The sequence below is a fragment of the Notamacropus eugenii genome, chromosome 5, assembly GCF_028372415.1.
Source record: "Notamacropus eugenii isolate mMacEug1 chromosome 5, mMacEug1.pri_v2, whole genome shotgun sequence".
NCBI classification, from domain to species: Eukaryota; Metazoa; Chordata; class Mammalia; order Diprotodontia; family Macropodidae; genus Notamacropus; species Notamacropus eugenii.
Genome location: NC_092876.1, coordinates 294,557,024 through 294,584,013, shown reverse-complemented (window position 1 = coordinate 294,584,013; position 26,990 = coordinate 294,557,024). Strand labels below are relative to the sequence as shown.

The window sequence follows — 26,990 nt, the reverse complement described above, 5'->3', positions numbered from 1 at the left end:
AAATAGATGGACTTCTGCATGAGAAAACAGTTTGAAATAATTGAAAATATCCAAATTCCTAAGCAAAATTTAGCCCACTCCTTTCTATTAATTCTGAGTCCAGTTTGTTGTCCATCTTTGGTGACTGCCCGCATTATATGTAATGATAACCTATATGTCCAGTGGGTTGTACATCCAGCTGCTGCATATAATCTAGCAATAGACTTTTTTTTACACTTGCTTTTTCCTATATGAATTGTTCATCTGATTTCTTTCTGGTGGCTGTAGATTTCATTGAGGAGATCCTGTAGTATTCTGGGTTTTGATGGTAATCAGAACCTTGTCATCTTCAAATAGGATAATCTGAAAGATGTTATAATGTATAGGAAATCATTTCCATTTGAACAAAACACAGGACATCTACTATGACAACAGTGAAATCTTTGGATGGTTATAGGATCATAGATTTAGAGCTGGAAGGGAAAGGAGACACAGTTTAGTAACTAGTTCACTCCCATTTTATATATGAGGAAAGGTTCAATTTCTTGTCCAAATTGATTGATTATGTGTAGATAGTAAGTATAAGGACCAAGGTTCTAACTTCAAGTTCTGTAACTCCTAAATTCAGGTTTGACTACAACATACTGTGTCCTGTTTTCAGCCTCACTTGGTCCTTATTTAGTCACATAACAAGCCCTTATTAGTGTCCCAGGAATCTATTCTTGGACCTGTACTGTTTAACATCTTTTATCAATGTTTTGAATGAAGCCTGTGAAGGTATACATGTCAAAACTGTAGCTAGATGTAATAGCATAAAATACAATGAGATAAAAGTATATAGTTCTTCACTTGGATATAAAAAAAACATTTCATAAGTACCAGATCTGGACACATGGCCAGACAACAATTTCCATAAAAAAAAAGATCTAGCAAGTTAAGAAAGCTAAAGCTCAGTATGAGTCAACTGTGTGACATGGTAGACAAAAATGTTACTGCTATCTGAGGCTACATTAAAAGAAATACAGTTTCCAGAATAGGGGAATTGATATTTCCTCTGTTCAGGTCAGGCCACATTTAAAAACTGTGTTCAGTTTTTGGGGCCTCCATTGTAAAAAGACCATGAAGACTGAGTCCAGAAGACACAGGAGGTCTAGTGACTAGGAAGGTTTTGGAGAACATGCAGTACAGAATTAGTTTGAATGAACTGGGATGTTGAGCCTAGAAAGGAGTTTTGGGAAATGAAAGCAGTTTCAGGCATTGAAAAGGCTATTATGTAGAAGAATGAAAGAGGGATTAGATTTGTTCTCTCCCTCCCACCAATTAACTATTCTTCTTTCAGTGGTATTTGCTTTGAATGTATTTTGTGTATAAATAATTTTACTGATAGAATAGAAGTTCTTTGAGGATCGGCTCTGTTTTATTTTTGGTTTTGTGCCACTGAAGCCTGACAGTTCCTGAGATACATTAAGCATTTAATCAGTGCTGAGTGATTGCTTGACCCACAGAGCATAATTAGGAGCAATGAGTGAAAGTGGTAGAGAAGCAAACTTGAAATGATTGTAGACAAAAAGTTTCTAATAATTCATATGCTGTTAATCATGTCCGACTTTTTATGACCTTTTTTGTTCTTTTTTTCGGCAAAGGTACTGCAATGGTTTTCCATTTCCTTCTCCAGGTCATTTTCCACATGAGTAATTTAGACAAACAGGGTTAAATGACTTTCCCAGGATCACACAGCTAGGAAGTGTCTGAGACCAGATTCATCAAGCTGAGTCTTCCTGATTCCAAGCCCAATGCCTAACAATTAGAGACATCTAATGGTGGAATAGATTGCTTTGGTAAGTACTGGTTTGCTCTTCACTTGAGGCATTCAAGCAGAATCTCCACTTGTTGGGGATATTATAGAAAATATTCTTTCAAAATAATTCTGAGTAGTTGGCATACAAAGACACTTCCAGTTCTGAGATTCTATAATTTTTTGAAGTCTTTAAGACATTCTATTTTTTTAAAATTCTGTGTTAGACTTTAATGAAATTTTCAACAGAGGTCATCTCTAAATAAAAGAAAGTATCCTTGATTTTTAAGGGGGAGGGCTAAATTTAAAATGAGTTCTGTCATCAAAAGCATGATAAAATAGTGACAGGTTTTGTAATTTTGAGGAAATAGTAACTTTTGAATTATTAAAAAAATTGTTATTTCCACATACTCAAAGCAATACAAAAAATGATTATATATAAAAGCATAGCTCTATACTTTATTTCCTGTGCTTTAAATATGTGTGTATATAATTCCAAATACAGCTTTAAAAACTGTCCAGCTTGTCTCTTCTTTTTTTTTTTGAATGTGTTTTTGTTCTTTTCTGTGCATTTTAAAAGAAGTTTCAGTGATTCCCTTTATTTTGGCATCACTATTTCTGACCTCCCCCAAAACCTATATCCCAAAAGGACAGCAAGTTAAAGGAAAAAAAAACAAAAACAAAACTTGTAACAAATAAGCATAGTGAAGCAAAATGAATCCACTTGATAGCCATGTCTAAAAGTGTCTCTTTCTGCACCTTGATAACCACCTCTCTGGAGGTGGATAATGCTGTTCATCATAAGCCCTCTGAAGACAAGTCTTACATTTGTTTTTCTTGTCAAAGTTGCCATTATATATTTGCCTAGTTTTATTCTCTTCTCTGCACATCAATTCAGACTATCAAGGATTCTCTGAAATCCCATTTCTTTCATAATTTCCTACAGTGCAATGATGTTCCATTAGATTCATATGTCACAATTTGTTAAGCCATTGCCCAACTTATAGCACCTCTTTATAGTCTTGTTCTTTTCTCCCTTTTCCCGATTCCTTTTAATCAGGATCAAAGAGTTTGTTTTGCTTACGGCTTTTTCCTTCTCTGTATTAACATCTTTATTAATTCCCCATCATTTCTAATTATTTCTCTGTTGAGTCTGATGTATTCTATGCCAAATTATGTATGCATGTGTTTAATTCTCCTTTGTCCATTTCAGATAAGATTGAGGTTTACCAGATACTCCCTTACCTTATCCCACATTCCAAGTTAGTATAACGGTCACATGGAACCCTAATTGTAAAAAATAGCTAGTTCTACCCATTTTTCCTCTTTTCTATGTTAGTATATTCCTTTTATTTTTTCTTCTTTATCCTATCTTCAGATCATCAGAAGAGAAAGAGTTCTGCCCCAAATGATGCTTTTTCTTGTTATTGGAAGTTTCCTCAATACCTTTTGAAGATAGTAAGTTTCTGAAGGGACACATCTCTTCTTCCCCAAGTAGAATGTTAGCGCTTGATTATCATATAGGTCCTTCTGATTAATATTCTATCTAAGTTTCTCTGGCCTCGTGTTTGTATTTCATAGTTGCTGCTCAGCTCTGGTCTTTTCATCATAAATGCTTAATAATCTATCAAAAAAAAAGTCCCTGTGTAGGATTATATGTTACTAATCTTTGAAGAGTTATTCTTGGTTGTAAACCTGAAATTTTTGCCTTTTGGAATATTGTTTTCCAGTATTCCTTTTCATTTATTGTAGAAGCTTCCAGGTCTTGTGTGACCTTGACTTTGATTTCCTGATACTTGAACTGCTTCTTTCTAAATTGTTATAATTTTTTTTTCCTTTGACATGGGAGATCTCAATTTTGACTTTGATATTCTTTAGATTCTTTTCTTTTTAGAATTTCTGATTAATGGTTTGTTTCCATTTTAATTTTACCTGCTGAATCTAACAGAGATGGGCAATTTTCATTTATTATTTTTTGAAATATAATATTTATATATGTATGTATATATGTTGTTTTCAGTGTGTGTCTTAAAATATTGCTCCTTGTCCTATTTTCCATATAAGATGTTTTTTATGTTAACTATCTTACATTGTCATTGTTTCAGTCTTTTGATGTTGTTTGAGTATTTCTTGGTGTCTACAGACTGATTTCTGTTTGATCTGTTCTAGTTTTTAGAGAAGAGGCACAGTGGGTAGAGTTCTAGATATCTAGTCAGGATGATCTGAATTAAGATCCAGTCTCAGATAGTTACTAGTCATGTGACCCAGGGCAAGTTTCTTAATCTCTATCTGGTTTTCTTCCTTATCTGTAAAGTGGGGATAATGCTAGCACCTACCCTCTAGGTTGGCTGTGAGAACTGAATGAGATACTTGTAAAGCCCTCAAAGCATTGTAAAAACCACTCCATATGTTTCCTCATATGTAAAATGAGGAAGCTGAACTTAGTGATTTTTAGGGGCCCTCCCAGCTCCAAATTTATCATCCTTTGGTCCTATGAATTCCATATTCTGAAATTTTATAAATTATCTCTAAATATGAATAGGTTGGATAGCAGGAAACCATGGTAGTGGTATATTAATATGACCTAATTTTAAAATAATTACACTGAAAATGATAGGGCTCTTGGCAGCAATAGCAGGTCCTTCTGATATTTTTCCAAAGTCAAATATCATGATGGTGGTGAATTCTGTAACTAACTCTTTGACAGTCCTTTTTAACTGTATTCAGTTGCAAAGAGAGGAAACAAAATGGTATTGGGTTCCTTGGAGGGTACCTACACTAACATAGCCTCTGGACACTAAGTAGCTCCTTGCTCTGCCCATGTCCGTGGCATTCCTGTTTTAGAAAGTTTGGGAATATTAGTCTTCAGGGTCATCAGTCCATTTAATTTTATATGAACTTATTAGTGATTCTAAATATATTTTGTAACAAATATGATGACTTAATTTAACAGAAAAGTTCTATAGCATCTCTTCATAAAAGTCTGATTATATTCTAAACAAACTATGTAAATCATACACAGTCATTTTTTTTTCAGTGATAGTTCAGCTGAGAAGAATCCTATTCACAATGCTTTTCCTCACACTGAGCAAGGTTTGTTGTCAGTTTTTGGTTGCTTTCTAACATAGCTCTGTATTTCTCTTTCATCTCTGGTAATTCTAGGAAAAGCACCCAGCTCCTATGTAATGCTTTAAAAAGTCAATTGCACTATTCTTTTTTCTGCTTTTTTTTATAATGGTGTGTCCAGTGCTCCCAACCTCTCAGTACATCAGGAGCTGCTTTTGGGTCTACTTGGCAGTCTTCTGTCAGGCTATAGGAACGGTGGCACAGCCTATGCAGCCCAACTAATGACTCCCAAGTTGTATCAATTCATTTTAAAAAGGAAATATTCCAAAGGTTTTGATGCCTGCAGCTGAATGTGGATGTCAACCTGTAAGCATAATCATCCATTTATGCCCTAAGATCAAGGGTTTGATTAGGCCAATTGTGTCCAGATCCAATTGTTTTAAACACCTGCTGACAATGGTAGCTTCAGAGTGATTTTCTCTTCAAACATTGGGTCTCAAAATGAAGGAGAAGTTGATTTTTCTTTTCTTTAGAAACCAGGAAAATTAGTTGGACTCAACTCTTGAAACAAGTTTTAATCCCACATAGTGTTTCAAAGGCAAAACAGTATTGAAAGGAAGAATTTTAATCTGGAGCAAAGTAGATGCTGTTGCTCGCTTTCCTCCTCCTCCCCAATATTCAAGTCTAAATATGCAAATGATTTGCATGTGTGAATTATCATTAGTCATTCTTTCACAAAGACTGGAAATAATTGGGGACCCTTGTGATAAGCAGCAGAAAACATTAAGATTCATCAAGTTTCAATTCTTTGGTTTTGTCAGCTTGTCACAAACAGATGTCTGCTTTTGCAGCCCTGCTGAAAAACATTTTATTTTTTTTCTATATTGGTGTACAATTTAGCTCTCTCCCACCCCTATAATTTGCTTAGAAATGAACTGGATCTGGCATGCTACATTTTCTATTTAATGGGCAATATTACAAACAAGATTAAAAGAAATGGCTATAAAGCTGTTGTCTTTGCAAATTTAATTTGGTGAGATCCTCACTATTAGATACAACTAATGAGTTTTCTAGATAAATTATCATGGGTGATCAGGAGGGCTTGGAAGGGGAGTGATTTTCCTTGCAAACTTTGCATAAGGGAGTTAGTCTTTCATACCTCAACAATTATACAACTCTTAGGCTGTGTCCTGAATCGTGAAAAGGCAATCAGTGATCAGTTTGTGGGGCAAGAGGGATACGATGATTATTTATCTGAATCTTGCATTTCCTTTTTTAACCTTGATTTTATTTTGAGGGGTTGTAAAATTATGAAATGCGTACATTTTTTAAAAATGCTATTTAAAGGTCCATTGGTACCCACAAGTTTTCAGAACATGAGGAAAACTCTCATTATGTTGAATGGCCTCCCTGGGGCAAACTTACAGAAAGACATGAGTGAGAGTAGCACAAGATGCACAAGCATAGATGAGTTTTCATCTTTATACGCACATTGATGAAGTGACAGATCCACTGGCATATCAGATTATTAGAATAACAAAAACACAAGGAATAACCAATGGCCTTTTTCAGTAAGAAATTTCTGTCTGCCAACCTAAATATCAAGGTAGTAGTCCAAAGTTAGTGCAATCCCATATCACATGGCTCAAATTTAACTAAAGTTTGGATGAGCCAGGCAGTAGGCACTTTTAGTGTTACCTGTTGGGTCCAGGTTTTCTAAAAGCACTTGACTTTGAAAAATAAGTTCAATTTATTCATGTAAATACATATATAGACTATGTTTTCAGACTATATAACAATTTGGGGCACTAGACCATCACAGAATCTCAAATTAGAAAGAACCTCTCTTGTGTCATTTAGTTTCCTTGCTGCTTCCATGGAATTTTGTGCATATGCCAACATGACATCTGCAAATAGCAATAAATTTACCTTCTCTTTGCTGATAAAAAAAGAGAGAAAGGAAGGACCTCTCAAGTCACCTGGACCAACACATAACTGAATAAGAATCCCCTCTGTGATATACCTGACAAGAGACCATCCAACCAATATAGACTAGAGACTAGAAAATCTCCCTTTTCCTTCTAGTCAGATTTGGGTTTTCTTTGTGTTTTCAGAATTTCATTCTAGTAAGTATCCCATTCCTTCTTAGCTTGCTACTTCTATAGAATTTTAGCTCATTGGACCTTACCTAGACTTTTTCAGAAATCTTTGAAATCTCTTCTCAAATCTAAGAGAGACTATGCCAGACTATGTCATGTCATGTGAGACTATGTTTGATTTTCCTTTGTTGTTTATCACAAATTCTGAGACCAAATTCCTATAATTTCTACCCTCAAAATCAGTTCCTTATTAGTGAAAATCAAACCTGGGAAAATAATTCTGTTTTCAGAATGAAATCAGCATTATTATCATGATATTACTATATGATATTATGAAATTATTATTAGATAGAAGAGGGGGAGAACAAAAAGAAAATAGAAAATTGCTATCTGCCCAATGAGCCATCAGATCTCTGGATAATTGAAGTCTCCCATCACTATTTTAATGTGCTTCCATCTCAGGCTTATGACATGTTTCTAAAACTACTTATGTTTTGTTTTAAATTTCTGTTCAGGGGGTTGGTAGTATTCTACAGTGACTGCATCACTTCTGTTTCAGCCTCTAGTGACCTTCACACACTCTACCATCCTTCCCCCTTCTGTCTTCTAAATTTCTTAAGATGATTCTATCTTCTTAATTTACAGTGCTAGTCTAAATACTGCCCCATTTCCTTTTACTTCAGTTGCTGTCTTTGAATAAAGTATCCCCATCCAGAACCAAATTCCAATAACAGATTTTATCTACCCTCCTCCAAATCTCTCAGTTACACACTCAAGGTTATTTGTCTCTTTGAATTACAATTTCTAGTTGTCCTTAATTGTTCCTCATTACTCTGCATTTGTAGAAATTTAGGACGTGGCTTTTATAGCCATTTTTTTTTCTTTTTGCTTTCTGTTTTCTGTGAATGTCTGGGTGTCTCTACTACTACTCATTATGCATTATAGTTACTTACTGCACACCTGTGTTAATGATCTTAGTGTATAGGCAGTTCCTCACTCCCCCTTATTAGCCTTTGTTAGGTTCATTTCATTCTAGGCCAAGAAGAGTCTCATTCCTATATTTTATGCTGCCAATTCAAACTCCAAATCCCATCCTCAGATGCCCTCTCCTTAACAGGTTTCTCACCTCAAATCAATGTTTCTCTTCTGAAGCATGTGCTTCAGATTAACAGCAGTGATGAAAACAGTATCTGATCCTTTCTGGATGACCTGACAGCCTCTCTAGATCTGTGTAATCATTTCTTGGAATCCAAGCAGCTGCTTCCTTCTCTGATGGTTCAGGTCTTTTCTCTTTCTCACATTATTCAGTTCCATGTGATCAGGATTCCTTATTCCCCTTCTGTTCTGTGTTACAGTTTTTCACTCTCAAATTCCTAACACAAGTCAGGATGTTCCTTCCTCTCTGCAAATCCCTTTTCTTTGCTTTTCTATTGAAGCCTTTCTATATTTGTTAAAGGAACACCTTTCACTGTGTAACTTATAGACTCCAGAAGTATTCTTATAGCTTGTTTAGCTTCTTTACTGGGAGGGAGACCAAACTGCACATTAAATGTAGATGATTACTTGTCTCTGGCAGAAATATAAATGGTCATATATGCTATGATGATGACTACAAAATTCCCCCAGCTGTCTCTCTATTTTCTGTGAAGAAGGTTGTCAGTCCTTTGTAATTCTTGTTAATGTCTCTTATAGTCAACAACTCTAGAGAATCTTTTTGTTTATATGTTACTGACACATATATGGTTACTTTCATATTTACCCTGTGTTTTTCATGGGTCTACAAATATCTGCAAAATGGTGATGATGTTGCTCTTGTGCTCAGTCATGCCTGATTCTTCATGACCCCTTGGACTTGTCCCTGGGGATTTCTTGGCAAAGATATTGGAGTGGTTTGTCATTTCCTTCTTCAGTGTGTCCCCATTTTACAGATAGGAATTGAGGCAAATAGAAGTTGACTGACTTGCCCAGGGTCACATAGCTAGTAAGTGTCTGAGATCAGATCTGCACTCAAATCTTCCTGACTCCAGGCCCAGTGCTGTACTACCTACTTGACCAAAAGGGAGATAGCACAGTGTTTTTGCATGTGATAGTAGACCTAGAGATTAAATGAGCTGCGTAAGACCCCACAGTTACTACTGGTACTAGAATACAGCTTTTCTAGGTTCACACAACTGCAAAATTGTATTTAATGTATGAGGACTACCATGGGAGTGGGGAGTTTAGGTGGCACGATGAATAGAGGCTTGGGTCTTGGGTGGAGTTGAGAAGACAAGTTCCAATCCTGCCTCAGACCTCATGCTAGCTGTGTGACACTGAGAAATCACTTAACCTCTGTCAACATCATTTCTTCATCTGTTTAACAGGTAAAATAATAATATCTACTTCACATGGTTGATGCAAGGATCAAATGAAATAAGCAATAGTGGGAAAAGAAGGTAGATCTTTCCTAGGAGGGAAGGGAATAAAATCATTATGAGTATTGGGATCCTATAAAGTGCTATTTAAATGGTGATTATTATTATTACTATTGTTTAAAGAATAATTTCTTTAGACAAGGCATTTTCCCCAATTAAAATAAAATCTCAACTCTCCAGGATTGGTAAAACAGTAGTAGTTTGAATTCTTGATCAGGTCCTTTTAAAGGTATAGCAAGCTTAGATTCTGATAAGAGGATTGGGGAAAGAAACCAAATACAGTACCAGAGAAGGGCAAGGATGCCTAGAAGGTTGCACAATAGGAGTTGAGTGGAGTCCACAAAGATGCAGAGGAGGTAGGGCAAGGGAGGTGGCTTAGAAGAGAAGATAAAGAAGAGAGAGTTTCCTTATCTTCATAGTTTTGCTTAGACCAACCTTATCTGTTCCTGGGAAATGTCTGACCCTGACACATATTAAGATCATAGATTTAGAGAAGTCATCTAGTCCAGCCTCCTCATTTAACAGATGAGAAAACAGACACAGAGAAATTAAAAGACTAGCCCAAAGTCACACATATAATGGGTAAAACAGCTGGGATTTGAACCCAGGGCCTCTGACTCTAAATCTAGAATTTTTTTCCCACCAAATTACATTAGATTTTCTCCAAATATAGGCCATAATCTTTCAGTGTGATTATTTTTGAAAGAAAAAAATTGAAAGCATGCACTAAAAAACTTCCATGAATTTTCATAAAATATTTTTGCTATAAAAAAGGTTCTTTGGAATTTTCCCCCTAAAAATATATTTTTTGTTTTTATCATAATTTTTTTTTTGTCATAAGAGTGAAATTTGAGCCACATTCAGGTTTTTATAAAGTAATTTGGGTAGTAAATCAGCTATAAGTGAATCTGTCAGAGCAGCTGTATTCTATCCAAATATGACACTTAGAAGAATTTTGTTATCAAGTAATCACCAAGTCAACAAAGAGAGCTTGAGAGCTGAATGATTGTGTTGTAAGAAGCATTTTTGAGTCTCAGAGTGTAAAATGAGGGGCACTTTGCTTAGCTGAAGTTGTCTAAAGAGGCTATCTGTCTGACTCAGCTAAATTCCTGACCCTGTGTACTTGGCAGGACTGTTTATATGTTCCAGTCCATAAATTTTGAGCAGGAAAGGACCTCAGAGGCCAACCAGTCTAACTCTCTCCCCTGATAGATAAAGAGAGACCCCGTGAAATTTAGTTGCCTAAGGTTGCCTAGCTAGTAAGCCTCAGAGGCAAGATTTGAACCCACATCCCCTTTTTCCACTTTTACCGTGGTTGCCTCTTCAGAGTGCATGAAACTTCAATGTGAAATGCAAATTAGTTTTATAGTGTATTTAACAAGTAAATTTGTAAAAATCATGTGACTCCCTAACATTTGTCTAACTTGTTAGGGGAATTATGGGGTGAGGTTAGCCATAAATACACCAACACCTCTACAAAAATAAAATAACATTTGAAGTTATTATTAAATGTGATTATGTTTATTGTGCCTTAGAGATTTTTTTTTTGTCTTTCAGAAGACATGTGCTAGAAGTCAGTGTCAATCAATATGATTGGAGATCATGCTCCATTTTATCATGCTCATTTATCCACAGTAATGCATTACTATTGTATTGTATTGAGCATTACACATGCTCATTTTATCCATAGTAAGCAACTTTCATGCCTAAAGGAAATTAAACTTGTGGGATAGGGTTGGAAGAGTAGGATGAAATAAATTAGAGGAATGGTAAAGCTTTAAAATAGCTTAGGATCTCATGGGGTAGTCCTGTTCAACAAAGAAAGGGAGGGAGGGAGGATGTTTAAGGAATAGGCAACACTGTGGCCAAAGACATAGAGGCTTGGTATATATTTAGGGAACAGACATTGTGGGAAATATAATCATTCTGTATTGTCACCCGTCTGTTAAATACTGCTCCAGGTATCCTGGGAAACATAATCACTTCCCCCTTCCCCCACTTTGCCAATGCTTGTAGCTGGAGTATTTGTATTCTACTCCGTGCTCCACATTTTTTGGAAAGGTACTGACAAACTGAAGTGTGTCCAGAGAAGGACCAGAATGGCACGAAGAGTGAAAATAATGTCACCTTAAGAATGGTTGAAGCAACACAGAATATTTAACCTGAAGAGAAGACTTCAGAGCTCCCTTCAAGTATTTTAAGGCTGTCAAGTACAAGATGAATTGGACTTTTTCAATGTGGCTCCACAGGTTAGAACAAAGAACCTTTTGGTAGAGATTGCCTAAAGGCAGATTTTGGCTCAAGGAAAGTCAAAACTTTCCAATAATTAGAGCTGCCCCCAAAGGAGAATGGATTGTTTCCAAGGATATGCTAGAACCAAGTTATATCTAAAGAGGAGTCAATTGTTAAATTCTCAGTCTGAGGATTTATACCTCAGAAATTGGTAAATGCTATAAATCAGTGCTTGATTTATTATTTTGTTGATTGACTAGAATTAGGAAAGCAATGGAGAAAATCTTAATAATGCAGATTAAATTTTAAGAGCATCATACATACCTTCCCACCCTCCCCCAGAGAGCCAGTTGTTAAACATTTACCAGCACCTCCTTGGTTACCTTTCAAAGTAGTGATTTCCTCATTCCTGAAGATCTTCAAGCAAAAGCTAGGCAGATGTTATATAAGGGATTCCTGTTCAGGTACAAGTTCAACCAATTTACTTTTAAAGCCCTTCGTATCCCTGAAGAAGGTAATTTGTGAAATGTCTTCTGAAACAGAGAAAATCAGTCAACAAGTACTTATTTAGCACTTACTCTGTTCCAGGCAGGAGAGAGCTGTTAAATGGGTCAAAAACTGTAGAGAGGTCAAGGATGAAGATTTGAGTGTTGGGTGCAGAAAGGCCAATCAATTTGGTGATAATAGTTCATTAATGACCTTGGAGAGAATACTTTCAATGGAAAGATGAAGATGTCTCTTTTGGAACACATATAATAGATTATAACTCCATTGCAAAGGGTTGAGTAAAGAGTAGATAGTCAGGCAAGTGGAGTCCTGAGTTGAAAATAATTTTTTCAATGAATTTAGCAATGAGAAAAGGAAAGATATGGCACAGTAGCTAGACCTTGACCAAAAGTCAAGGAAAAGGGTTTTTTTTTTTTTTAAAGGACTGAGGAGAATTACTAGGTTTACACCCCAGGAGGCCACTGATGAGAAGAAAGTCCTTATATACACCAAAATATTTATGGTAGCATTTTGTGTAATAGAAAAAATATTAGAAACAAATACATATCCATCCATTGGGGAATGGCTAAACTAGTCACAGTATATTAATGTAATGGAATATTACTATACTGTAAGAAAATATGAATATTATAAATACAGAGAAGTGTGGAAAGATCTACATAAACTGATGCAGAATGAAGTAAGCAAGATCAAGAAAACAATATCCTTAATGATTACAATAACATAAATGGAAAGAAACAACTATGAAAAAATCAAGAGTGAATATCACAAAAATATATTTTTTAAAAGGCATGGTTTGAAATAATGATGACAACAACCACAACACTTATATAGTGGTGCCAGACACTGTGCTAAATGCTTTACAAATATTATCTCATTCAGTCCTTACAACCCTGGGAGGGAGATGCTGTTATTATCCCCATTTTACATCTGAAGAAACTCCGGCAAACAGAAGTTAAGTGACTTGTCCAGAGTCATTCAGTTAATAAGTGTCTGAGGCTGGATTTGAACGTAGGTCATCCACATTCCAGGACCAGCGTCCAGTGCACCACTGAGCTTCTACAAAATAGATATTAACAAGCTGTTCACCCTTTTGCAGAGGAGGGAGGTTCACAGGTATTGCACATTGGATATATTTTCAAACTTTTTCCAATATATTGATTGGTTATTGGACAGCTGGTTAGTGCAGTGGATAGAGTGCCAGGATTGGAGTTAGGAAGAACTGAGTTCAAATCCAACCTTATATTGTTGATAACTGTGTGATCTTGGACAAGTCACTTAACTTTTATTTCCTTCAGTTTCCTCATCTGTGAAATGGGGGTAATAAGAGTACCTACCTTCCAGGGTTGTTGTGACAATCAAATGAGGTAATAAGAGCAAAGTACTTAAGCATAGTGCCTGGGACAAGGTAAGCTCTATATAAATGTTTCCCCACATTCTTGAATTTAAAAATACAATTTGTTATATGGAGTGGCTCTCTGGGAGGTGAGGATACTGGGGGAAACTATGATGATATAAAGGCAAAAGACATCAATAAAACCTTATTTTTTTTTTTTAAAAAAGGATTGGGAAGACTTGTTTATAGAAAAATGGGAAGGAGTAGTTTTAAGAGACTGACAACGTTATAAAAAAAAAGGGATGTCAGAGGGATGAGATGCATGGGAGTGGGACAAAGGTCACAAATAAAACAATTGCCCTTGGTGGGCAGTAGGGATGCCTCTTTTTCTGAGTGCAGGAATAAAGGAGCAGTAGAGAATGAGAGCATGTTCATGATGGAAAGTTTTGAGGAAAATGAATGATGAAAGAGTTCATGTCAAATGACCCTTACAGGAGCTGGAGACTGGAGGGAGTTGGAGGTGGACAAAGAAGAAAACTGTTTGCAGTTACTAGGTGTGTGTTTTAGGATAAGGAGCTTACAAAAGGAGAGTTTTTAATTGTATGATGAGTTTTCACACTAGGAATTTGGAATTGGTAATTCCAGATCAATTTTATGGTTAAGGGAGAATTCAGTCTTTTCACGTTTTGTTGGCCATATCTGTACAAGAAAAGGCAAGAATGTACTTGGGCAGGTAAAGAAGATAAGGACCTCTTGTGGTATATCTGCCTGAGAAAACAGAAGAAATTTAGTTTACAAACCAGGGAATTCCAAATTCCAAAACTGCTTAATAGTTGCATAGATAACTATTGGGGTAGCCTAAGTTTCAGAGATTAAAATCAGTTGGTGCAAGAAATGCCCACCATAAATAGAATGAGGTATATGAAAGAGACTCAAGCCTCTGGACCATGGAATTAGTTCAGAAATGTAGATTTGAGCCTGAGGACCTTGCTACTTAGCTAGGAAATTTTTCCGTATTCTAAGAAGTTTGACAGAGGACACTGAGAATCTTCTGCTTGGGGAAAAGAGAGGCCTAAGCCAAGACTTTGAAGGGAACAAGACAGGTCATCCCATAAAAGAAAGAAGCTGAGAAGGATTTTTTTAGGGCTGTTTCTAGTACTATGGCTAAGAATAACTAATTTCCTAAAAAGCATCTCTGATTTTTGAACTAAAAGAGTTTTGCAAGATACACTCTTTTTAATGAGGATTTGATAACTATTATTCTCAGGAGTTTTAGCTGGAACCAGAAGCTGGAAGTAGAGAAAGGCTTCACAGTCATATTCCCAGTCAGGTTCTTCCTTGTAGCATCCAGCGGAGACTGTTTCTGGTGGAATCACATCCATATGTGGACCGTGGGGTCATGTCTGGCACGTACATGCCCTGCAAGACCTGGAAAAGATGAAAATAACAAAAACAGGGAAAGCATTGTATAAATAGATTGTATGTAACTCAGAAAAGGAAAGGCAATTGAGAGATGGTGGTAGAGCAATGACATGAACCTAGGAGTATGTCAGCCCTTCCTCCTGACTTTATGAGTTTGGCAGAATGGAAGAAGAAGTGACCATCCATGTAGAGGGTGATAATGAGGACTGAGTCATAGATCTAAAGTTGAAAGTGATCACAGAGGCCATCTGGTCCAATCCCCCTATTTTATAAGAAAAGTGAGGCCCAGGAAGACAAGTGACTTGCTTAAGGTCATAGAAAGTAGGATATGAATGCAGATCCACTGTACCATATTTGAGGATTTACATGAATTTGTTGGCCATATGTGAGATTAGTAGGAAACAGTGACCATATGTGTCAAACACTCCCAAGTGTAGCCAAACCAGACTAAAATATAATTGGGAAATATTTGATCAAATAAAATGCAATAAAACAAAGGTAACATTATATTTCAAAACTCAGTCAATATGTGACTGACAAAGATCTCTATGTATGTTTAGAGGTCCCTGTTCCTATTTGAGTTTGACACCGCTGGTCTAGGCCATGGGTACGCTGGATTTAAATGGACCTGGGTAAAGGTGAGAGTTTGAGAGGTAGTGTGGGTATGCTTCTGGAACACAAGGCAGTCAAACTAGATGACCAGGATTAACAAGCTTGTCCAATAGGAGGTTAATTATGGTGGCGTGCTTCCTTAGAAGCACTTTACCATTCTGCAAATTCTCAGTTAAAGTTCTACCAAGAAGAATGGCAAAGGTAATTTATCTCCCGTTAGACAGGCTCTTTAATCCTGGTCATCTTGTCAGACTGCCTTAGATCCAAAAAGTACTCACACAACCTCCTCTCAAGCTCTTACCTTTGCTCAAATCATTTCTATTTCTCTGATTCACTTTACCTTACTGATCCTTATGTATAGCCAACAAATTCCTCTGTATCTTCAAACTGTTCAGTGATTATTCCTTCTACCTCCTCACTTTAATGGTTTTCTGACTACAGTGTTTGCTCTCTGTCCACTGCAAGACTGGCCCTCTAGGTACTGCTTTGCCCAGTCTTCTATGAGGCTTTTTATAAATGACTGACCTTGGATTGGAGTAGCAAATAGAAGATTTATAGTTATAAAAGACTTATAGCCTTATGACTATAAGATGTATAGCCTCCCCAGCTCATAGTTAGGAAGACTTGGATTTATGTTGCACTCCTGACACATATTAGCTATATAGCTATGGGCAAGCCTAATGACTACATTATTGTCACTTTCCAATGACTCCCCCCTCAGCTTTCCCTTATAACAAAGTACATTTAAACAAAACAAACACCTTGACTGTATCTTACAAAGTTAGCTTCATTCCACACCTACAATCCACAACCTTAATGTGTTACTGTATCAATTGGAGGGAGTTTCCCCACCAAAAATTGTGTTCATGGTGAAATCACAGATCCTGAGGTTCCTTCCCACCCCCATCCCAAACAAGTGTTTTGGATTACACATGCCTCTGCAAGGTTTGTCCCCAGGTGACCTTCAGTTTCTAGGAAGATAGTGCAGTGGGAAGAGCTCTAGCTGCCTGGGAAGTTTTGTATGAACTGATGCCAAATGAAGACAGCAGAAATAGGAACAACGTATACAATGATGACATCTGTAAGGAAGAACAACTTTGACAGGAATAACTCTGGAGAGGCAGCTGGTACAAGATGCAGAATGAGATATACTTTCTTAAACATGGACAATACAGGATTCTTTTTTTGTTTTCTTGACTATGCATATTTATTACAAAAGTTTTATTTTTAGAGGATGGGAAGGAAAGAAAAGGTTTTTAATTGAAACTAAAGCTAATAGAAAGAAAGAAAAAGAAAGAAAAGAAGGAAGAAAGAAAAGAGAGCCCTGGTACCCTGCTTCTGTCACTTCCCACCTTTATGACTTTAGTCATTAATCCTCCCACCTCTAGACCTCAGCATCCTGCATCTGTAAAATGAAGTAGTTAACCAGATGATCTTTCAGCTCTAGATCCGTGCCTGTGACAATGATTATGACAGATCCTGTCCTTCAGACAAGAAGGGCCAAAGAACTTTCAAAAAGAGCCTTTATGAAGTTTCTTCCCTAGTCGTACTTCTGAGAACAGGACCTGCCCAGAATCTTAGGATCATTGATGTGGAGCTGGAAGGGACCATGGAGGTCATCAAATCTCCTATCTCCTTTTGTAAGTGAGGAAACTGAAGCCTCGAGTGGTTAAATGGCTCTTCAAATTCACACCACTACTAAATGCAGAGTTGGGATTCCAAACCAAGTCTTCTGCCTCCAAATCCAATGAGCCATACTACATGATGTCCTGCCTTCTAGAGAAGGCCTAATTAGGGGAAGGCAGTGGAAGTGTGGGTGGGATGACATATTTAAATATGGGAATCAAGTTATATTAGACTAGATCAGAGAAACTTTAGTGGTTGATCAGGGTTCTCTAAGTCCTAAAGATTAAGTTAGGCCAAAGAAATGAGAGAGCCCTGGGGGGTTAATTTTTAACATTATTATTATTATTATTTTTAACAATCATTTATTTTCTCAATTGTTCTCCCCTAACCCATAAAAAAGAGAGAAAAAGGGACCATTGTAACAAGTATGAAAAGTCAAGGAAATCAAATTCCCACAATGACCGTGTTCCAAAAATGTAGGTCTCATTCTATCTGTCAGAAGTTAGGTAAGATTCTTTATCGTTAGTACTTTGGCATCGTAATTGGTCATTGTGTGGATCAGAGATGTTGAATTATTCAAAGGTGTTCCTCTTATATGCTGTAACTATGACATATATATACATATATATATATATGATATTTTTCTGGTTCTGTTTACTTCTTGGTTTCTCTGAAGGCATCTCTAGTCATTTTTTGTGGCATGATAATATTCCATTAAGTTCATACGCAATAATTTGTTTAGCCATTCTCCAAATAATGAACACTCCTCTTAGTTTCCATTTCTTTGCCACTTCATGACACATATGGGTCTTTTTTCTCTTTCTTTGAACACTTTAGGGGTATAAGACTAGTAATGGCATCTCTGGATCAAAAGATGTATATGGTTCAGTAACTTTGGGGACAGAGTTCCAAATTACTTTTCCAGAATGGCTAGACCAATTCACAGAGCTATCAACAATGAATCAATGTGCCTATTTTCCTATAACCTCTAAGTTTGATTTTGGTAGAAGAAAAGAAAGTAACATCTTCAGACTTCTTGAAGGAAGAGAGACTTGGGAAAGAGGTACTAGTGAAAGCTTCACTACTCTGCTTCTGTTCAGCTTAAGACCTCAAATGCAGTGAAGCTCCTCTTTTTCTCAACTCCAACTTATCTTTTGTATTAAAATAGAGAATGTGTTTTCATGTGTATGTCCCAATAAATGCGCAGTCATCACTTCCTGGGTTGTAGCCATGGGACAAACATAGTTCTTTGAAATTAGAAGGCCCCTCCTCCCCATCTCCTACATTTCAGCATCATGATTTTATCTTTTATTTTTTATATTTTATATTTTTATTTTCTTTATCTCTATTTTATCTCCCTGGTCACAAGAGAAGAGCTAGCCCCAATATGCACTAAAACACTGCCTTTCTTCCCAGACCATCTCAAACAATTAGAACTCAATTGTTTCTTAACTTTGGCAAAGTCTATTTTGGATGTTTGGATCTCCTGTTGTGGTTCAGTTCCGTCTGACTTTTTGTGACCCCATGGACCCTACTTTCATGCAGTTTTCTTGGCAAAAGTACTGGAGTGGTTTGCAATTTTCTTCTCCAGTGTATTAAAGCAAGGAGAGGTCAAATGACTTGCCCAGGGTCACATAGCTAGTAGATGTCTGAAGCTGGATTTCAGCTCAGGTTTTCCTGACTCCAAGCCCAGTGCTCTATCCACTGAACCATCTAGCTGTCCCTTTGGATCTCCCTTTGGAAGCCTTCAGAAAAATCCTAGAAGGACTTTGCTCTGCTTGTTATATTAATTCGGTGGTTGGTTCCTCCCAAGTATATTTTCTTCACAGAGTTTAATTAAAGTCAAAGCCAGTCCATGTGCTCTGAGTGTGATCTATGGTGGAATGAGGCTGCTTCTAGAGATAGCTGATTGGGAGACCAAAGCTGCTGAGATGTTTTTTTCACTCATTGGGCCTAGTAGCAGCTGAGTGAATGGAATGGCCTTGGGGAAGCATAACTAACCCCTTATGACAGTTAATATCCATAAGCACTTTCAGGTTTACTAAGTACTTTGCATTTATTATTTCAGTGGAACTTCAAAAAATCTCTGCCATTATTTCTCCCATTTTACAGATGGAAAAACTGAGACTAAGGTCAAGTGATTTGCTTAGGATCCATCAGTTAAACCATAAACACTTAAGTGCCTACTCTGTGTTGGGCACTGGTAAATATCTGATGCAGGTTTTGAAGTTAAGGGTTTCTCTCCCCAAGTCCAGAGCTCTCCGCACAACACCATCTAGTTGTCTAGCTTGCCTCATTTATTTGATTAGTCTAGAAAAAGGAAAACATTGAAAAAAAGAGAAAGAAATATGTAACTTTTTATGAAGAGGAAGCTGCTCACTGCCATCCATCGATCAATTAACAAACATTTATTAAGTGCCTACTATGTATCAGACTCTGTGCTAGGCCCTCAGGATGCAAGCACAGGAAATGAAACATCACTACCTGCAAGGAATTTGCTTTCTAATGAGGGAGACAACACATATTTATATGAGGAAATATAGTAGAGAAAACAGAGATATATTGTTCTCTCCATTCTTTTTATAATTGTTTTAGTTACAAAGACATGTTTTAATTTTTACCATGGATGTTTCTTGTCTTGCCAACTTGTGGTAGGAATTGACTTTCGATGACCTTAGAATTTCCCAGATGAGTTGAGGTGGGGGCCCTATCCAAATGAAGTACGTTAATCATCATCTGCCTTTAGATCATTCTAATTATCAAGAAGTTTTCCCTTACATCAAGTTGAAGTCTGGCTCACTGCAACGTTCAGCCATTGCTGCTAATTCTGGCCTCTGAGAACAAGCAGATCCCTGGTCTCTTTCCTCATTTGAAATTTTTAGGCTGCTGCTGTTCCAAAAAGTTATCCTCAACAGGAGGAGAAGTTGGTCTATTTCTTAGGCTAGACTGGCAGAGTAGGAAATCAGGGAAAATAATTAATTGCCTCAGCCCTCTGATTCCCATTAGGATAGCGTCTCTCTCATTTGTTATCTTTAAATGAGGTGAAATGGGTGCTATCAAAAAAGTGTTGTCTCTTACTCAGCTTGTTTGTGAAGTTTGGGGTTGGGGGAAGCAAATATCTTTTCCTTACGCTGATTTTCCCTGGAAAGTTTCACTAGAAATTCTGTTTGCTTCTGTAAAGGATTGAACAGGAAAGAGGGGAAGGAGAATTTGGCCAAAGAAACAGTATATAGCTCCCTTCCCCCACTCCTTGGCACCTATCTGAAGTCAATAGTCTTGCAGCAGCATTATTGGAGCGTTTTTGATGGGACTTTAAAATAGTTAGCTAGTATCAATCTACATGAATGGGGAAGATGATTCCTAAGTTTAATTAATCAAAATATTGTTCAATCATAGAATATTAGAATTAGAAGGTATCCAAAAGTCCAACCTTTTTTTGCTTTACAGATGGGGAAACTGAGGCTCAAAGTTGTCATGAATCCCAGATTAGTGAAAAGGCTCTTTTTCTTCACTCATAATTCAAAGCTTTTAAAAGATAATAGAACCATGGATCCACAACTAGAAGGAACCTTAGAGGTCAACTAATCAGATGAGGAAGTTGAGTTGTGTAGAGGTTAGGTGACTTGCCAAGGTGAAACAAAAAATAAGTGGCAGATTCGAGATGTAAACTCAAGTCCACCGACTCCTGGTTCCATATTCCAAGTCTAAGTCTCTTTCTACAAAACAATGTTCTAGCCCATTGTTTACCAGCAAGACCAGCCCTAGGCAAATCTGTGACAAGGGACCCAGTATCAGTTTGTATCATTCCCTGTATTCTCTACCTCCTTCCTGCATCATCTTGAACTGAGAACTAGAGGCTGCAGCTTTTTAAAAGGTATATGCTAAGGTGAATACCTCTTTTTAGGTTTATGGGGAGAAAAAGGCTGAATTAACAGTCAATTCATGTGACCATAGAGGGCCCAGAATGTCAACCCTCTTATACGCTTACAGTAAATTCTTAATCAGTATAAAAGGATTATAGGGTCCTGGTCATTGTAAACCACATAGGAAATGTTTTGTTATTGGATAAATCAGCTGTCCTTTGAGACTATATTTAAAGGAAACAAATTATTCAACCAACAGAAGAATAGGCTTATAGGAGTTTTTTGTTTTTTTCAAGGCAGGGGGAGGTGTTGGAAATCTGTTTCCTCCCCTAATAGACATGTTACTGGAGCTATTGGACCAGTAAGAGACAAGGCATCCAGACAGGAACAGTGGCACCTGAACACAGAGAAATCATCAGCCTAAGGCAACTTCATGACTTGTGTCTGGCTGTTGACTCAAGAAAGTAAGAGACTTTGAGTGACTGGATGAGTCGTCTTCCCAGCAGAAATTTACACTTTAAAAAGAAAGGAAGGACTTCCACATCCTGAAATATCAGGAATTATGAATTATCTTTGATAGCATCTGTGTGTCACATGTGTGCCTCACTACTATTATACCTCAAGCTTGAGCCCAGTCTTCCCATGGATTCTCTGTGTATCTGTGAGTGAGTAAATCTTGGGAACATGGAGAAAATGTTTTGTACCAACTGTTTTTACAATACTAGCATAGTAAATAGATGCCTTAGATTAGAGCTCATAGTGACTATTGACTGATTATTAATGAGAAGCACCAAGTGAGTGTTCATGAACTACAGTAGTACAGTTAGAATCAGAGGTAGAATCCATATCCCAGGGACCCAGTCTTTGAGTAAAAGTACAAGCTGATTGAAGTGGCCTCCAAAGGGAGTGTTATAGCTGAATGCCCCAAAATAGTTTGATAGGAATTTGGAAGGAAGTTTCCAGGAATCTGTACTGTTTAACATTTTTATTAATAAAACTGGATAAAGGCATTGATAGCAAGCTTACAAAATATGTAAATGAAAGGCTAGGTAACATACTGGATAACAGAATTAAGATTCAAAAAGATCTTGTCAGGTTAAAACATTGAGTCAGATATAAAGAGAAATATTACACTTGGGTTCACAAAATTAACTTAAGTACCAGCTGATAGAACTATGGCTAGACAATATTTTGTCTGAGAAATATCTGGGGATTTTATTGGACTATCTCCCTGGTACAAATGAAGACACTAAACCCACCAGCATTGTCCCCCCACAAAGTTTTCAAAGTAGAGAATCACTTTTCTAAAAACAAAGAATTTACTGTTGATTGATATAGAGATAAAATGAGTGTAGAAAATAGACCAGGGTTGGACATAGAAAGGGTTGAAAGTTTGAAACAAAATGTAGTCCACAAAATATTTGCCTTATCTCTACCTACTGAGCGTTGTTCAACTAGGGAGTAAAAAGTAAAATAGAATTTCTCCTTTGGAAGGGAGAAAGGGAACCATAGAATATTTCAGTTGGAAGGCAGTTCAGAGGCCATCAGGAGGACTATCTTCTGTCATCCCAAATGGCCTCTATTTAAATTTTTCTAGAAATGTGGGACTCATTAGACCCTTATCAACTTTTTTCACCGTTGGACAGGAATATACTTTAGAAAGTTCTTTAGGATTATTATCCCACTAAAGAAACAAAGATGTATGAACTTGTGGGTGGAATCAAGAGAAGGGGTAACAAGCAGAAGCTACATAGACATAGAACTGAGGACTATTCCAGTCTCTCTCCTACTCTGAGGATGGTCAAAGAAAGCTCTCTAAAAGCAGAGAAATAAAATCCTACGGTCTGGATATGTTAGGTTGGTCCTTTATACTGCTATTTGATTTGGAAGAAGATTATAGGGTCATAGATACAAAGATGGAAGGCATCTGATAGTGCATATAATACAACTGGTTTATTTTACAGATGAGGAAACTGAATTTCAAAGAAGCTAAGTGATGCCCAAAGTCATACAGATAAGCAAGTGGCAGGTCTGGAAGTTAAACCAGGGTTCTCTGCGTCTAAATTCACCTTCCTTTCTACCATCTACACTGCTAGAGGTAAAGAACTCTGAGTCCTCTCTAAGATGTATATATGACTCCTGGGGTCCATTGTTTTGGGATAGCATTTCCTGTGAGTCTCTTTTGTGTTTTCCATTTATGGCATATGTCCCAATACGTTGTTTGTAAGTAACAGGTTCTTGACTTCCCTGAATGAATTTCATCTTTCAAAAGTTAGAGGCACTAACAAGGAGAAATTCTATATTGGATAAGAGTTTTAGTAGCAGAGAAGAATTGGTTACTAGCTTAAAAATTATGGAAACCTTTAGGAGAAGTAACTACTGTCTCTTATAGTTTGTTATCAAGAAGGAAGGGGAAAATGGGCACAGTCTGACATATTCCCTAGACTTGGGGAAAGCAGATTTCAAAGGAAAGTTGTTTTAGATCTCATGGACTAAAATTTTATAGGGAAAGTCAATCCAGGAAGGATGGGAAACTGTCAAGAATAAAGTTCTGGAGACACAAATGTAAACAATTCTAATGAGAAAGAAAATCAAGAGTTGTCTGATAATACTCATGTGCATGCCCAGTAAACTCACAAATCAACTTAGATTTTTAAAAGATATGGAGAAAAATTGGTAAGCAAGGACAGGCAATAGAGGATGAATATAAGTGTACAGAATAGAATAAAATAGGGATGCTGGGATGGGTATATTGGAGAGAATAAAATGGAATAGCAATTTAAAGCAGAGAATGATTTGAGGCTGTTGAGAGAAACTAAGGACAACAAAAAGTGGATTGGGGAGTTCTTTGAACTCTGTTGGTTCCAAGAGGGAGATCAAAGAAGGAATAGAATTGTTGCTTAGAGTAGATGGGACAAAAGAGAGAAGGCCCAATTCTTTCTGTCACTTTTTATTCTCTGCCAAGGAAAATAATCCTTGCACTGGAAATTACAAGAAAATAATGGATAATTGTGAGTTGTTACCCAAGAGAAGTTGTTGTTGTTTGTTTGTCTTTCATTTTCAAAGAGGACCAATGACGTGTGTGTGTGATGTCTTGAGTGTGAAATGGATTTACGTAAGACAGAGTTGATCAAAGTTGTCAGCCTCCCTCTCTTTTCCAGAGTCATCAAAGTCCAGTGGCAAGACAAAAGTCAAGATGACTGGAGATGGCCCAGGATGCAGTGGATGACCTTGGTGTCTTTGATGTCTGACCAAGTTCTAAATGCTCCACAGCATCTGCTTCAGCTGCCTTCATGACTCTTGGAACAAATTGTTCTCATTCACCTCTCCCATGGGGGGAAGTCTTCACATGGTTGAAGTAGACACCATTCTAACTCATTGGCATGTTCGAGGCCTGTCAGTTACCCTTAACCTGGTTAAGTAAGGAAACTGTAAGACCACCTACTTGCCCTAGGCATAGATACATTCAAATCACTTGATGCTGATAAACTATGTCTTTGAGTACTGAAAAAACTAACTAACGTGGTTTCTAAGTCCTAGTAATCTTTGAATGATGAACCAATCTTCCATTTTCAAAAACGGGACTTTGAGTCTGCAAGCTATAGATCAGTGTACTTTACTTTTATTCTAGGGGAAATTCACAACTAATCATTATGGAAATGGATAGCAAATATACTCTCCCCACCCCCAACCCCTGCCCCCCCCAGCCTGCCAACTTCCAGGACTAATTGAATAGTCCATTGTGGGGAGATAATTTGTGATCAAGGCTGCCTGGGTACAGAGAGAGCAAGAATCTACCTTTGAGACTCTGGAGCTCAAAACTTCCCACAGCAATTAGTCCCTGGAAGTTTGAAGGTGGGGCTACACAAACATTTAGCAAAGAACACAAAAATGACAGAGCCATCATAACTTCATCAAGAACCATCATTTAAGGTCAGGTCAGACAAACCTTAATTCCTTGTTTTGACAGATATATTAAACTGGTGGGTAGGTCAGGGGGATGCTATAGGTGTTGTTTACCTAGATCTTAGCAAAGCATTTGATAAAGTATCACATTCTACTTTTAAGGAAAATATGGAGAGAGGTATAGTAATACAATTGGATAGATTTGGAAATGGGTAAAAGGCCAAACTGTTCATGGTTTGAAGTTGGCTTTGCAAGAGTTCACCAGTGGAAGGACCTAAGGATCTGCTTGGCCTCATGCTGTTGCATATTTTTATCAGTGACTTGGATAAAAGCATAGATGGCATGCTCATCAAATTTGCAACTAAAATGATCAAAAGGATAATTAACACACTGTAATAGAGAGTCAGGGTCCCTAAGAGGTGAATTTAAACTTTATATAAGAAAGAAAAAAACCTTCCTAAAATTTGTTGTTGTTTAGTCGTTTCAGTCGTATCCAATTCTTTGTGACCCTTTTTTGGGGTTTTCTTGGTATAGATAACTGGAGTGGTTTGCCATTTCTTTCTCCAGCTCATTTCACAGTTGAGGAAATTGAGGCAAACAGGGTTAAGTGACTTGCCCAGGATTACACAACTATTAAGTGTCTGAGGCTAAATTTGAACATGGGTCTTCTGGATTCCAGGTCCTGCACTCTATCCACTGCACCCCTTAGCTGCCCTTCCTGAAATTTAGAGTTGTTCAAATGTGAAATGGACATGTTATATTAGGGACTATTTTCAGATATATGGTGGACTAGAAGGCTGCTAGTCTATCAGCACCAAAATTCTGTGATTCTATGGTTTTATGAATACGCACATTAGCACATCTGTTCTTCTCCTGCTTAATGTCCTGTGAGATATTTAAAGATAGCTACCATGTATATACCTTCAATATTCTCTTCTCCAGACTAATATTCCCAGTTCTTTCAACTCTTACCCATAGGATATGGTTTCTTTAACCAGAGTCCTTCTCCACTTTTGCATTCATTTGTCAATGGAGTTGTGCAGTGGGAATTTGGCTCTATTCCTGGATTTCTTTAGAGGCTTTAGGAAGGTCACATTCCTTCTACAAGCCTGGACCGTGTAATGCTGGAGTCTTTCCTTGGCATTGTACTCTGTATTCAAGGAAGGGTTGGAAGGAGTGAATTCCCAGAATACTCAGTGCTACATGATCCCAAATTTTGTCAGTCTTGCTTTTTTTTTTTTTTCAAGAACAAGCTTAGTTCATTCAACCAAAACTAACAGATGCAATTCTAAGGAGAACTATCCAATATATTGGATTTTTCCTAGATATATAGCTGCACTACAGTGCTCAGCATGATTTTTTTTTCCTAAGCCTTATGTGTTTTCTGTCAGTTCTGAGAGCTATGGATTTTTTCCCCCATGTGAATATTTGACTTTACCTTAAAGTTAAAAATCATTAAGGAAACAGAAAAGCATTTCACTCTTTGAATCTGCAATAAATATGTAGTTCAAATTCTTCCTATTTTGCAAGCAAGCAGATTTCCAGCAATCAATTGGCCACTGGTAACTTTTATTTAATTGTGCTGTGAAAGCATACAAAGTGACAGCAGTGCCTAAAAGAAGCTCTTTTTGGTTTACTTTAAACAGCCCCATGTGCCAGCTGACTCATAACTCTATTAAGGAGCAATGAGCATTATTTCCAAGATATAAAGAAAAGAACTTAATCTGTGGTATTTAGAAAAAAAATAAGACTACCATACACCCCAAAGAAATCAAAGAGAGTTCAATATACATACAGATATTTATAGCAGTACATTTTGTGGTAGCAAAGAATTGGAAACAACATAGAAGTCCATTAAGTGGGGAATTATTGAACAGATTATACATGAATGTAATAGAATATACTGTGGGGTAAGAAATGAGGAATACAATGTACACAGAAGCACCAGTCACATACAAAGTTAAGTAAGAAGAATTAGGAAAATAATAAGCATAATAACTCCAGTAATGAAAATGGAAAGAATAACAGTGTCCAAACCCTAGAATTGAACACTAATTATAATGATTGATCTTGCCCTGAAGATGAGAAGAGGATATTCATGTCCCTTCCTTCTCTAAGAGTATGGAGCACCGC

The 26,990-nt window shown here is 37.1% G+C and overlaps 1 long non-coding RNA gene across 1 annotated transcript in view; it reads right to left on the bottom strand.

The window, feature by feature from the left end:
* Window positions 1-14,654: 14,654 nt before the first annotated feature.
* LOC140509199 (uncharacterized) overlaps window positions 14,655-26,990 on the bottom strand; it is a 35,099-nt gene continuing 22,763 nt past the window's right edge. The window contains exon 3 of the long non-coding RNA XR_011968590.1: window positions 14,655-14,856. This is a non-coding gene — a long non-coding RNA (uncharacterized lncRNA). The remainder of the gene's footprint in view (window positions 14,857-26,990) is intronic.